A 15,522-nucleotide genomic window follows, 5' to 3' on the forward strand; every position below is an offset into this window, starting at 1 on the left:
TACATTCGTTTGAAGTGAATACGAGATATACATGACACTTCGCAATGAATGTTATATCTTAGCATGAAACATAGAAGTGAGATGCGATATGGCATTTTAAGAATCATTAGAACCCTATTGTTTCGACACGTAGTCATCTGGAAACGCTATTTCCTAGCAAGGAAGTGTCGCATTTACATCCTTTTGAAGTGAATACGAGGTATACATGACACTTCGCAATGAATATTATATCTGATCATGAAACATAGCAGTGAGATGCGATATCGCGTTTTAAGAAGCATTAGAACTCTATTGCTACGATACGTAGACATCTGCAAACGCTATTTCCTAGCATGGAAGTGTCGCATTTACATTCTTTTGATGTGAATACGAGATATACATGACACTTCGCAATGAATATTATATCTTCTCATGAAACATAGCAGTGAGATGCGATATCGCGTTTTAAGAAGCATTAGAACTCTATTGCTACGATACGTAGACATCTGCAAACGCTATTTCCTAGCATGGAAGTGTCGCATTTACATTCATTTGAAGTGAATACGAGGTATACATAACACTTCGTAATGAATATTATACCTTATCATGAAACACAGAAGAGTGATGCGATATCGCGTTTTAGGAAGCATTGGAACTCTATTGCTGCGATACGTAGACATCTGCAAACGCTATTTCCTAGCATGGAAGTGTCGCATTTACATTCTTTTGATGTGAATACGAGATATACATGACACTTCGCAATGAATATTATATCTTCTCATGAAACATAGCAGTGAGATGCGATATCGCGTTTTAAGAAGCATTAGAACTCTATTGCTACGATACGTAGACATCTGCAAACGCTATTTCCTAGCATGGAAGTGTCGCATTTACATTCCTTTGAAGTGAATACGAGATATACATGACACTTCGCAATGAATATTATATCTTATCAGGAAACATAGAAGTGAGATGCGATATGGCATTTTAAGAATCATTAGAACTCTATTGTTTCGACACGTAGTCATCTGGAAACGCTATTTCCTAGCAAGGAAGTGTCGCATTTACATACTTTTGATGTGAATACGAGGTATACATGACACTTCGCAATAAATATTATATCTGATCATGAAACATAGAAATGAGATGCGACATCTCGTTTTAAGAAGCATTAGAACTCTGTTGCTACGATACGCAGACATCTGCAAACGCTATTTCCTAGCATCGAAGTGTCGCATTTACATTCATTTGAAGTGAATACGAGGTATACATGACACTTCGAAAGGAATATTACACCTTATCATGAAACATAGAAGAGTGATGCGATATCGCGTTTTAGGAAGCATTGGATCTCTATTGCTGCGATACGTAGACATCTGCAAACGCTATTTCCTAGCACGGAAGTGTCGCATTTACATCCTTTTGAAGTGAATACGAGGTATACATGACACTTCGCAATAAATATTATATCTGATCATGAAACATAGAAATGAGATGCGACATCTCGTTTTAAGAAGCATTAGAACTCTGTTGCTACGATACGCAGACATCTGCAAACGCTATTTCCTAGCATGGAAGTGTCGCATTTACATTCTTTTGAAGTGAATACGAGGTATACATGACACTTCGCAATGAGTATTATATCTTATCATGAAACATAGGAATGAGGTGCTATATCGCGTTTTGAGAAGCATTAGAACTCTATTGCTACGATACGTAGACATCTGCAAACGCTATTTCCTAGCATGGAAGTGTCGCATTTACATTCGTTTGAAGTGAATACGAGATATACATGACACTTCGCAATGAATGTTATATCTTAGCATGAAACATAGAAGTGAGATGCGATATGGCATTTTAAGAATCATTAGAACCCTATTGTTTCGACACGTAGTCATCTGGAAACGCTATTTCCTAGCAAGGAAGTGTCGCATTTACATCCTTTTGAAGTGAATACGAGGTATACATGACACTTCGCAATAAATATTATATCTGATCATGAAACATAGAAATGAGATGCGACATCTCGTTTTAAGAAGCATTAGAACTCTATTGCTACGATACGTAGACATCTGCTAACGCTATTTCCTAGGATGGGAGGGTCGCATTTACATTCTTTTGAAGTGAGTACGAGGTATACATAACACTCCATAATGAATATTATATCTTCTCATGAAACATAGCAGTGAGATGCGATATCGCGTTTTAGGAAGCATTGGAACTCTATTGCTGCGATACGTAGACATCTGCAAACGCTATTTCCTAGCATGGAAGTGTCGCATTTACATTCTTTTGATGTGAATACGAGATATACATGACACTTCGCAATGAATATTATATCTTCTCATGAAACATAGCAGTGAGATGCGATATCGCGTTTTAAGAAGCATTAGAAATCTATTGCTACGATACGTAGACATCTGCAAACGCTATTTCCTAGCATGGAAGTGTCGCATTTACATTCATTTGAAGTGAATACGAGGTATACATAACACTTCGTAATGAATATTATACCTTATCATGAAACACAGAAGAGTGATGCGATATCGCGTTTTAGGAAGCATTGGAACTCTATTGCTGCGATACGTAGACATCTGCAAACGCTATTTCCTAGCATGGAAGTGTCGCATTTACATTCTTTTGATGTGAATACGAGATATACATGACACTTCGCAATGAATATTATATCTTCTCATGAAACATAGCAGTGAGATGCGATATCGCGTTTTAAGAAGCATTAGAACTCTATTGCTACGATACGTAGACATCTGCAAACGCTATTTCCTAGCATGGAAGTGTCGCATTTACATTCCTTTGAAGTGAATACGAGATATACATGACACTTCGCAATGAATATTATATCTTATCAGGAAACATAGAAGTGAGATGCGATATGGCATTTTAAGAATCATTAGAACTCTATTGTTTCGACACGTAGTCATCTGGAAACGCTATTTAACAGCAAGGAAGTGTCGCATTTATATTCTTTTGAAAGGAATACGAGGTATACATGACACTTCGCAATGAATATTATATCTTATCATGAAACATAGAAATGAGATGCGATATCGTGATTTAAGAAGCAATGGAAAACTATTGCTTCGATACGTAGACATCTGCAAACGCTATTTCCTAGCAAGGAAATGTCGCATTTACATTCTTTTGAAGTGAATACGAGGTATACATAACACTCCACAATGAATATTATATATTATAATGAAACATGGTAATGAGTAGCGATATCGCGTTTCGAGAAGCATTAGAATTCTAATGGTACGATACGTAGACATCTGCAAACGCTATTTCCTGGCAACAAAGTGTCGCGTTTACATTCTTTTGAAGTGAATACGAGGTATACATACCACTGCACAACGAATATTATGTCTTATCATGAAACATAGAAATGAGATGCGATATTACGACTTAAGGAGCATTAGAAAACTATTGCTTCGATACGTAGACATCTGCAAATGCTATTGCCTAGGAAGGAAGTGACGCATTTACATTCTTTTGAAGTGAATACGAAATATTCATAACACGGACAATGATTATTATATCTTATCATGAAACATAAAAATGAGATGCGATATCGCCATATAAGAAGCTTTGGAACTCTATTGCTTCGATACGTAGATATCTGCAAACCCTATTTCCTAGGAAGGAACTGTCGCATTCACATTCTTTTGAAAGGAATACGAGGTATACATGACACTTCGCAATGAATATTATACCTTATCACGAAACATAGAAATGAGATGCGATATCGTGATTTAAGAAGCACTAGAACTTCATTGCTACGATACGTAGACATCTGCAAACAATATTTCCTAGCAAGGAAGTGTCGCACTTACATCCTTTTGAAGTATATACGAGGTATGCATAACACTCCACAATGAATATTACATCTTATTACGAAACATAGAAGTGAGATGCGATATCGCGATTTACGAAGCGCTAGAACTCTATTGTTACGATGCCTAGACATCTGCAAACGCTATTTCCTAGCATGGAAGTGTCGCATTTACATACTTTTGAAGTCAATACGAGATGTACATTACACTTCGCAATGAATATTATATCTTATCATGAAACATAGGAATGAGGTGCTATATCGCGTTTTGAGAAGCATTAGAACTCTATTGCTAATATACGTAGACATCTGCAACCTCTATTTCCTAGCAAGGAAATGTCGCACTTACATTCCATTGAAGTGAATACGAGGTATACATAACATTACACAATGAATATTATATCTTATTATGAAACATAGACATTAGATACGACATCTCGTTCTAAGAAGCATTAGTACTCTATTGTTGTGATACGTCGACATCTGCAAACAATATTTCCTAGCAAGGAAGTGTCGCAATTACATTCTTGTGAAGTGAAATCGAGGTATATATGACACTTCGCAATGAATATTATATCTTATCATGAAACATAGGAATGAGTTGCGATATCGCGTTTTGAGAAGCATTAGAACTCTCTTGCTAGGATACGTAGACATCTGCAAACGCTATTTCCTAGCATGGAAGTTTCGCATTTACATTCTTTTGAAGTGAATACGAGATATACATGACACTTCGCAATTAATATTATATCTTCTCATGAAACATAGGAATAAGTTGCGATTTCGCGTTTTGAGAAGCATTAGAGCTCTATTGCGACGATACGTAGAAATCTGCAAACAATATTTCCTAGCAAGAAAGTGTCGCATTTACATTCTTTTGAAGTGAACACGATGTATACATGACACTTCGCAATGAATATTATACCTTATCACGAAACATAGAAATGAGATGCGATATCGTGATTTAAGAAGCACTAGAACTTCATTGCTACGATACGTAGACATCTGCAAACAATATTTCCTAGCAAGGAAGTGTCACATTTACATTCTTTTGAAGTGAATACGAAGTATACATGACTCTTCGCAATAAGTATTATATCTTATAGTGAAACGTAGTATAGTGAAACGTAGGAATGAGATGCGATATCGCGTTTTAAGAAGCATTAGAACCCTATTGCTACGATACGTAGACATCTGCTCACGCTACTTCCTAGCATGGAAGTGTCGCATTTACATTCTTTTGAAGTCCATACGAGGTATACATGACACTTCGCAATGGATATTATATATTATTATGAGACATAGAAATGAGATGCTACATCTCGTTTTAAGAAGTATTAGAACTCTATTCTTTCGATACGTGATCATCTGGAAACGCTATTTCCTAGCAAGGAAGTGCCGCATTTACATTCTTTTGAAGTGAATACGAGGTATACATGACACTTCGCAATGAATATTATATCTTATCATGAAACATAGATGTGAGATGCGATATGGCGTTCTAAGAAGCATTAGAACCCTATTGCTACGATACGTAGACACCTGCGAGCGCTATTTCCTAGCATGGAAGTGTCGCATTTACATTCCATTGAAGTGAATACGAGGTATGCATTACACTTCGCAATGGATATTTTATCATATCATGAAACATAGAAATGAGATGCGACATCTCGTTTTAAGAAGTATTAGAACTCTATTCTTACGATACGTGGTCATCTGGAAACGCTATTTCCTAGCAAGGAAGTGTCGCATTTACATTCTTTTGAAGTGAATACGAGGTATACATGACACTTCGCAATAAATATTATATCTTATCATGAAAGATAGAAATGAGATGCGATATCGCGTTTTAAGAAGCATTAGCACTCTATTGCTACGATACGTAGACATGTGCAAACGCTACTTCCTAGCATGGAAGTGTCGCACTTACATTCTTTTGAAGTCAATACGAGGTATACATGACACTTCGCAATGAATATTATATCTTATCATGAAACATAGAAGTGAGATGCGATATGGCATTTTAAGAATCATTAGAACTCTATTGCTACGATACGTAGAAATCTGCAAACGCTATTTCCTAGCATGTAAGTGTCGCATGTACATTCTTTTGAAGTGAATACGAGGTATACATGGCACTTCGCAATGAATATTATATCATCTCATGAAACATAGGAATGAGTTGCGATTTCGCGTTTTGAGAGGCATTAGAGCTCTATTGCGACGATACGTAGACATCTGCAAACAATATTTCCTAGCAAGAAAGTGTCGCATTTACATTCTTTTGAAGTGAATACGATGTATACATGACACTTCGCAATGAATATTATACCTTATCACGAAACATAGAAATGAGATGCGATATCGTGATTTAAGAAGCACTAGAACTTCATTGCTACGATACGTAGACATCTGCAAACAATATTTCCTAGCAAGGAAGTGTCACATTTACATTCTTTTGAAGTGAATACGAAGTATACATGACTCTTCGCAATAAGTATTATATCTTATAGTGAAACATAGGAATGAGATGCGATATCGCGTTTTAAGAAGCATTAGAACCCTATTGCTACGATACGTAGACATCTGCTCACGCTACTTCCTAGCATGGAAGTGTCGCATTCACATTCTTTTGAAGTCCATACGAGGTATACATGACACTTCGCAATGGATATTATATATTATTATGAAACATAGAAATGAGATGCTACATCTCGTTTTAAGAAGTATTAGAACTCTATTCTTTCGATACGTGATCATCTGGAAACGCTATTTCCTAGCAAGGAAGTGCCGCATTTACATTCTTTTGAAGTGAATACGAGGTATACATGACACTTCGCAATGAATATTATATCTTATCATGAAACATAGATGTGAGATGCGATATGGCGTTCTAAGAAGCATTAGAACCCTATTGCTACGATACGTAGACACCTGCGAGCGCTATTTCCTAGCATGGAAGTGTCGCATTTACATTCCATTGAAGTGAATACGAGGTATGCATTACACTTCGCAATGGATATTTTATCATATCATGAAACATAGAAATGAGATGCGACATCTCGTTTTAAGAAGTATTAGAACTCTATTCTTACGATACGTGGTCATCTGGAAACGCTATTTCCTAGCAAGGAAGTGTCGCATTTACATTCTTTTGAAGTGAATACGAGGTATACATGACACTTCGCAATAAATATTATATCTTATCATGAAAGATAGAAATGAGATGCGATATCGCGTTTTAAGAAGCATTAGCACTCTATTGCTACGATACGTAGACATGTGCAAACGCTACTTCCTAGCATGGAAGTGTCGCACTTACATTCTTTTGAAGTCAATACGAGGTATACATGACACTTCGCAATGAATATTATATCTTATCATGAAACATAGAAGTGAGATGCGATATGGCATTTTAAGAATCATTAGAACTCTATTGCTACGATACGTAGAAATCTGCAAACGCTATTTCCTAGCATGTAAGTGTCGCATGTACATTCTTTTGAAGTGAATACGAGGTATACATGGCACTTCGCAATGAATATTATATCATCTCATGAAACATAGGAATGAGTTGCGATTTCGCGTTTTGAGAGGCATTAGAGCTCTATTGCGACGATACGTAGACATCTGCAAACAATATTTCCTAGCAAGAAAGTGTCGCATTTACATTCTTTTGAAGTGAATACGATGTATACATGACACTTCGCAATGAATATTATACCTTATCACGAAACATAGAAATGAGATGCGATATCGTGATTTAAGAAGCACTAGAACTTCATTGCTACGATACGTAGACATCTGCAAACAATATTTCCTAGCAAGGAAGTGTCGCACTTACATCCTTTTGAAGTATATACGAGGTATGCATAACACTCCACAATGAATATTACATCTTATTACGAAACATAGAAGTGAGATGCGATATCGCGATTTACGAAGCGCTAGAACTCTATTGCTACGATGCCTAGACATTTGCAAACGCTATTTCCTAGCATGGAAGTGTCGCATTTACATACTTTTGAAGTCAATACGAGACATACATGACACTTCGCAATGAATATTATATCTTATCATGAAACATAGGAATGAGGTGCTATATCGCGTTTTGAGAAGCATTAGAACTCTATTGCTAATATACGTAGACATCTGCAACCTCTATTTCCTAGCAAGGAAATGTCGCACTTACATTCCATTGAAGTGAATACGAGGTATACATAACATTACACAATGAGTATTATATCTTATTATAAAACAAAGACATTAGATACGACATCTCGTTCTAAGAAGCATTAGTACTCTATTGTTGTGATACGTCGACATCTGCAAACAATATTTCCTAGCAAGGAAGTGTCGCAATTACATTCTTGTGAAGTGAAATCGAGGTATATATGACACTTTGCAATGAATATTATATCTTATCATGAAACATAGGAATGAGTTGCGATATCGCGTTTTGAGAAACATTAGAACTCTATTGCTAGGATACGTAGACATCTGCAAACGCTATTTCCTAGCATGGAAGTTTCGCATTTACATTCTTTCGAAGTGAATACGAGATATACATGACACTTCGCAATTAATATTATATCTTCTCATGAAACATAGGAATAAGTTGCGATTTCGCGTTTTGAGAAGCATTAGAGCTCTATTGCGACGATACGTAGAAATCTGCAAACAATATTTCCTAGCAAGAAAGTGTCGCAATTACATTCTTTTGAAGTGAATACGATGTATACATGACACTTCGCAATGAATATTATACCTTATCACGAAACATAGAAATGAGATGCGATATCGTGATTTAAGAAGCACTAGAACTTCATTGCTACGATACGCAGACATCTGCAAACAATATTTCCTAGCAAGGAAGTGTCACATTTACATTCTTTTGAAGTGAATACGAAGTATACATGACTCTTCGCAATAAGTATTATATCTTATAGTGAAACATAGGAATGAGATGCGATATCGCGTTTTAAGAAGCATTAGAACCCTATTGCTACGATACGTAGACATCTGCTCACGCTACTTCCTAGCATGGAAGTGTCGCATTTACATTCTTTTGAAGTCCATACGAGGTATACATGACACTTCGCAATGGATATTATATATTATTATGAAACATAGAAATGAGATGCTACATCTCGTTTTAAGAAGTATTAGAACTCTATTCTTTCGATACGTGATCATCTGGAAACGCTATTTCCTAGCAAGGAAGTGCCGCATTTACATTCTTTTGAAGTGAACACGAGGTATACATGACACTTCGCAATGAATATTATATCTTATCATGAAACATAGATGTGAGATGCGATATCGCGTTCTAAGAAGCACTAGAACCCTATTGCTACGATACGTAGACACCTGCGAGCGCTATTTCCTAGCATGGAAGTGTCGCATTTACATTCCATTGAAGTGAATACGAGGTATACATAACACTCCACAATGAATATTATATCTTATCATAAAACATAGAAGTGAGATGCGATATCGCGTTTTAAGAATCATTAGAACTCTATTGTTTCGACACGTAGTCATCTGGAAACGCTATTTCCTAGCAAGGAAGTGTCGCACTTACATCCCTTTGAAGTGAATACGAGGTATACATGACACCTCGCAATGAATATTATATCTGATCATGAAACATAGAAGTGAGATGCGACATCGCATTTTGAGAAGCAATAGAACCCTATTGCTTCGATACGTAGACATCTGCAAACTCTACTTCCTAGCAGGGAAGTGTCGCATTTACATTCATTTGAAGTGAATACGAGGTATACATAACACTCCATAGTGAATATTATATCTTCTCATGAAACATAGCAGTGAGATGCGGTATCGCGTTTTAAGAAGCATTAGAACTCTATTGCTACGATACGTAGACATCTGCAAACGCTATTTCCTAGCATGGAAGTGTCGCATTTACATTGATTTGAAGTGAGTACGAGGTATACATGACACTTCGCAATGAATATTATACCTTATCATGATACATAGGAATGAGGTGCTATATTGCGTTTTGAGAAGCATTAGAACTCTATTGCTAATATACGTAGACATCTGTAAACTCTATTTCCTACCATGGAAATGTCGCACTTACATTCCACTGAAGTGAACACTAGGTATACGTAACATTACACAATGAATATTATATCTTATTACGAAACATAGAAATGAAATACGACATCTCGTATTCAGAAGCATAAATACTCTATTGCTGTGATACGTAGACATCTGCATACGCTATTTCCTAGCATGGAAGTGTCGCATTTACATTCTGTTGAAGTGAATACGAGGTATACATGACACTTCGCAATGAATATTATGTCCTATCATGAAACATAGAAATGAAATGCGACATCTCGTTTTAAGAAGCATTAGAACACTCTTGCTACGATACGTTGACATCTGCAAACGCTATTTCCTGGCATGCAAGTGTCGCATCTACATTCTTCTGAAGTGAATACGAGGTATACATGACACTTCGCAATGAATATTATATCTTATCATAAAACATAGAAGTGAGATGCGATATCGCGTTTTAAGAATCATTAGAACACTATTGTTTCGACACGTAGTCATCTGGAAACGCTATTTCCTAGGAAGGAAGTGTCGCACTTACATCCCTTTGAAGTGAATACGAGATATACATGACACCTCGCAATGAATATTATATCTGATCATGAAACATAGAAGTGAGATGCGACATCGCGTTTTGAGAAGCAATAGAACCCTATTGCTTCGATACGTAGACATCTGCAAACTCTACTTCCTAGCAGGGAAGTGTCGCATTTACATTCATTTGAAGTGAATACGAGGTATACATAACACTCCATAGTGAATATTATATCTTCTCATGAAACATAGCAGTGAGATGCGGTATCGCGTTTTAAGAAGCATTAGAACTCTATTGCTACGATACGTAGACATCTGCAAACGCTATTTCCTAGCATGGAAGTGTCGCATTTACATTGATTTGAAGTGAATACGAGGTATACATGACACTTCGCAATGAATATTATATCTTATCATGATACATAGGAATGAGGTGCTATATTGCGTTTTGAGAAGCATTAGAACTCTATTGCTAATATACGTAGACATCTGTAAACTCTATTTCCTACCATGGAAATGTCGCACTTACATTCCATTGAAGTGAACACTAGGTATACGTAACATTACACAATGAATATTATATCTTATTACGAAACATAGAAATGAAATACGACATCTCGTATTCAGAAGCATAAATACTCTATTGCTGTGATACGTAGACATCTGCATACGCTATTTCCTAGCATGGAAGTGTCGCATTTACATTCTGTTGAAGTGAATACGAGGTATACATGACACTTCGCAATGAATATTATGTCCTATCATGAAACATAGAAATGAAATGCGACATCTCGTTTTAAGAAGCATTAGCACACTCTTGCTACGATACGTTGACATCTGCAAACGCTATTTCCTGGCATGGAAGTGTCGCATTTACATTCTCTTGAAGTGAATACGAGGTATACATGACACTTTGCAATGGATATTATATATTATTATGAAACATAGAAATGAGATGCTACATCTCGTTTTAAGAAGTATTAGAACTCTATTCTTTCGATACGTGATCATCTGGGAACGCTATTTCCTAGCAAGGAAGTGTCGCATTTACATTCTTTTGAAGTGAATACGAGGTATACATGACACTTCGCAATGAATATTATATCTTATCAAGAATCATAGAGGAAATATGCGATATCGCGTTTTAAGAAGCATTAGAACTCTATTTTTACGATACGTAGACATCTGCAAACAATATTTCCTAGCAAGGAAGTGTCGCATTTCCAATCTTTTGAAGTGAATGCGAGGTATACATAACACTCCACAATGAATATTATATCGTATCACGAAACATAGAAATGGAATGCGACATCTCGTTTTAAGGAGCATTAGAACTCCATTCTTACGATACGTGGTCATCTGGAAACGCTACTTCCTAGCACGGAAGTGTCGCTTTTACATTCTTTTGAAGTGAATAAGAGGTATACATGACACTTCGCAATGAAAATTATATCTTATCTCGAAACATAGAAGTGAGATGTGATATCGCGTTTTAGGAAGCATTAGAACTTTATTGCTACGATACGTAGACATCTGCAAACGCTATTTCCTAGCAAGGAAGTTTCGCATTTACATTCATTTGAAGTGAATACGAGGTATACATGACACTTCGCAATGAATATTATACCTTATCATGAAACATAGAAGTGAGATGCGATATCGCGTTTTGAGAAGCAGTAGAACCCTATTGTTTCGATACGTAGACATCTGCAAACTCTACTTCCTAGCAGGGAAGTGTCGCATTTACATTCATTTGAAGTGAATACGAGGTATACATGACACTTCGCAATGAATATTATATCTTATCATAAAACGTAGAAATGAAATGCGATATCGCGTTTTGAGGAGCACTTGAACTCTATTGCTGCGATACGTAGACATGTGGAAACGCATTTCCTAGATAGGATGTGTGGCAATTACAATCTATTGAAGTGCAGACGAGGTATACATGACACTTCGCAATGAATATTATATCTTATCATGAAACATAGAAATGAGATGCGATATCGCGTTTTAAGCAGCATTAGAACACTTTTGCTTCGATACCTAGATATCTGGAAGCGCTATTTCCTAGCAAGGACGTGGTGACGTTTACATTCTTTTGAAGTGTAGACGAGGTATACATAACACATCGCAATGAATATTATATCTTAACGTAAAACGTAGAATTGATATGCGATAACACGTTTAAAGAAGCATTGGAATTCCATTGCTTCGATGCGTAGACATCTGGAAACACTATTTCCTAGCAAGGAAGTGTTGCATTTACGTTCTTTTGAATTGTAGATGAGGTACACATAACACATTGCAATGAATATTATATCATATCATGATACAATAAAATGAGATGCGATATCGCGTTTTAAGAAGAAATAGAACTCTATTCCTTCGATACGTAGATATCTATAAACGATATTTCCTAGCAAGGACGGGTGACATTTACATTCTATAGAAGTATGGACGAGGTATACATAGCACTTCGCGATGCATAATATATCTTATCATGAAACATAGAAATGACATTCGTTATCGCGATTTGAGAAGCATTAGAACTCCATTGCATCGATACGTGGACTCCAGGAAACGCATTTCCTAGCAAGGATGTGCGGTATATTTACAATTTTTTGAAGAGAATACGAGGTATACATGACACTTCGCAATGAATATTATGTCCTATCATGAAACATAGAAATGAAATGCGACATCTCGTTTTAAGAAGCATTAGAACACTCTTGCTACGATACGTTGACATCTGCAAACGCTATTTCCTGGCATGCAAGTGTCGCATCTACATTCTTCTGAAGTGAATACGAGGTATACATGACACTTCGCAATGAATATTATATCTTATCATAAAACATAGAAGTGAGATGCGATATCGCGTTTTAAGAATCATTAGAACACTATTGTTTCGACACGTAGTCATCTGGAAACGCTATTTCCTAGGAAGGAAGTGTCGCACTTACATCCCTTTGAAGTGAATACGAGATATACATGACACCTCGCAATGAATATTATATCTGATCATGAAACATAGAAGTGAGATGCGACATCGCGTTTTGAGAAGCAATAGAACCCTATTGCTTCGATACGTAGACATCTGCAAACTCTACTTCCTAGCAGGGAAGTGTCGCATTTACATTCATTTGAAGTGAATACGAGGTATACACAACACTCCATAGTGAATATTATATCTTCTCATGAAACATAGCAGTGAGATGCGGTATCGCGTTTTAAGAAGCATTAGAACTCTATTGCTACGATACGTAGACATCTGCAAACGCTATTTCCTAGCATGGAAGTGTCGCATTTACATTGATTTGAAGTGAATACGAGGTATACATGACACTTCGCAATGAATATTATATCTTATCATGATACATAGGAATGAGGTGCTATATTGCGTTTTGAGAAGCATTAGAACTCTATTGCTAATATACGTAGACATCTGTAAACTCTATTTCCTACCATGGAAATGTCGCACTTACATTCCATTGAAGTGAACACTAGGTATACGTAACATTACACAATGAATATTATATCTTATTACGAAACATAGAAATGAAATACGACATCTCGTATTCAGAAGCATAAATACTCTATTGCTGTGATACGTAGACATCTGCATACGCTATTTCCTAGCATGGAAGTGTCGCATTTACATTCTGTTGAAGTGAATACGAGGTATACATGACACTTCGCAATGAATATTATGTCCTATCATGAAACATAGAAATGAAATGCGACATCTCGTTTTAAGAAGCATTAGCACACTCTTGCTACGATACGTTGACATCTGCAAACGCTATTTCCTGGCATGGAAGTGTCGCATTTACATTCTCTTGAAGTGAATACGAGGTATACATGACACTTTGCAATGGATATTATATATTATTATGAAACATAGAAATGAGATGCTACATCTCGTTTTAAGAAGTATTAGAACTCTATTCTTTCGATACGTGATCATCTGGGAACGCTATTTCCTAGCAAGGAAGTGTCGCATTTACATTCTTTTGAAGTGAATACGAGGTATACATGACACTTCGCAATGAATATTATATCTTATCAAGAATCATAGAGGAAATATGCGATATCGCGTTTTAAGAAGCATTAGAACTCTATTTTTACGATACGTAGACATCTGCAAACAATATTTCCTAGCAAGGAAGTGTCGCATTTCCAATCTTTTGAAGTGAATGCGAGGTATACATAACACTCCACAATGAATATTATATCGTATCACGAAACATAGAAATGGAATGCGACATCTCGTTTTAAGGAGCATTAGAACTCCATTCTTACGATACGTGGTCATCTGGAAACGCTACTTCCTAGCACGGAAGTGTCGCTTTTACATTCTTTTGAAGTGAATAAGAGGTATACATGACACTTCGCAATGAAAATTATATCTTATCTCGAAACATAGAAGTGAGATGTGATATCGCGTTTTAGGAAGCATTAGAACTTTATTGCTACGATACGTAGACATCTGCAAACGCTATTTCCTAGCAAGGAAGTTTCGCATTTACATTCATTTGAAGTGAATACGAGGTATACATGACACTTCGCAATGAATATTATACCTTATCATGAAACATAGAAGTGAGATGCGATATCGCGTTTTGAGAAGCAGTAGAACCCTATTGTTTCGATACGTAGACATCTGCAAACTCTACTTCCTAGCAGGGAAGTGTCGCATTTACATTCATTTGAAGTGAATACGAGGTATACATGACACTTCGCAATGAATATTATATCTTATCATAAAACGTAGAAATGAAATGCGATATCGCGTTTTGAGGAGCACTTGAACTCTATTGCTGCGATACGTAGACATGTGGAAACGCATTTCCTAGATAGGATGTGTGGCAATTACAATCTATTGAAGTGCAGACGAGGTATACATGACACTTCGCAATGAATATTATATCTTATCATGAAACATAGAAATGAGATGCGATATCGCGTTTTAAGCAGCATTAGAACACTTTTGCTTCGATACCTAGATATCTGGAAGCGCTATTTCCTAGCAAGGACGTGGTGACGTTTACATTCTTTTGAAGTGTAGA

The sequence above is a fragment of the Xylocopa sonorina genome, unplaced genomic scaffold, assembly GCF_050948175.1.
Source record: "Xylocopa sonorina isolate GNS202 unplaced genomic scaffold, iyXylSono1_principal scaffold0071, whole genome shotgun sequence".
In the NCBI taxonomy this organism is placed as follows: Eukaryota; Metazoa; Arthropoda; class Insecta; order Hymenoptera; family Apidae; genus Xylocopa; species Xylocopa sonorina.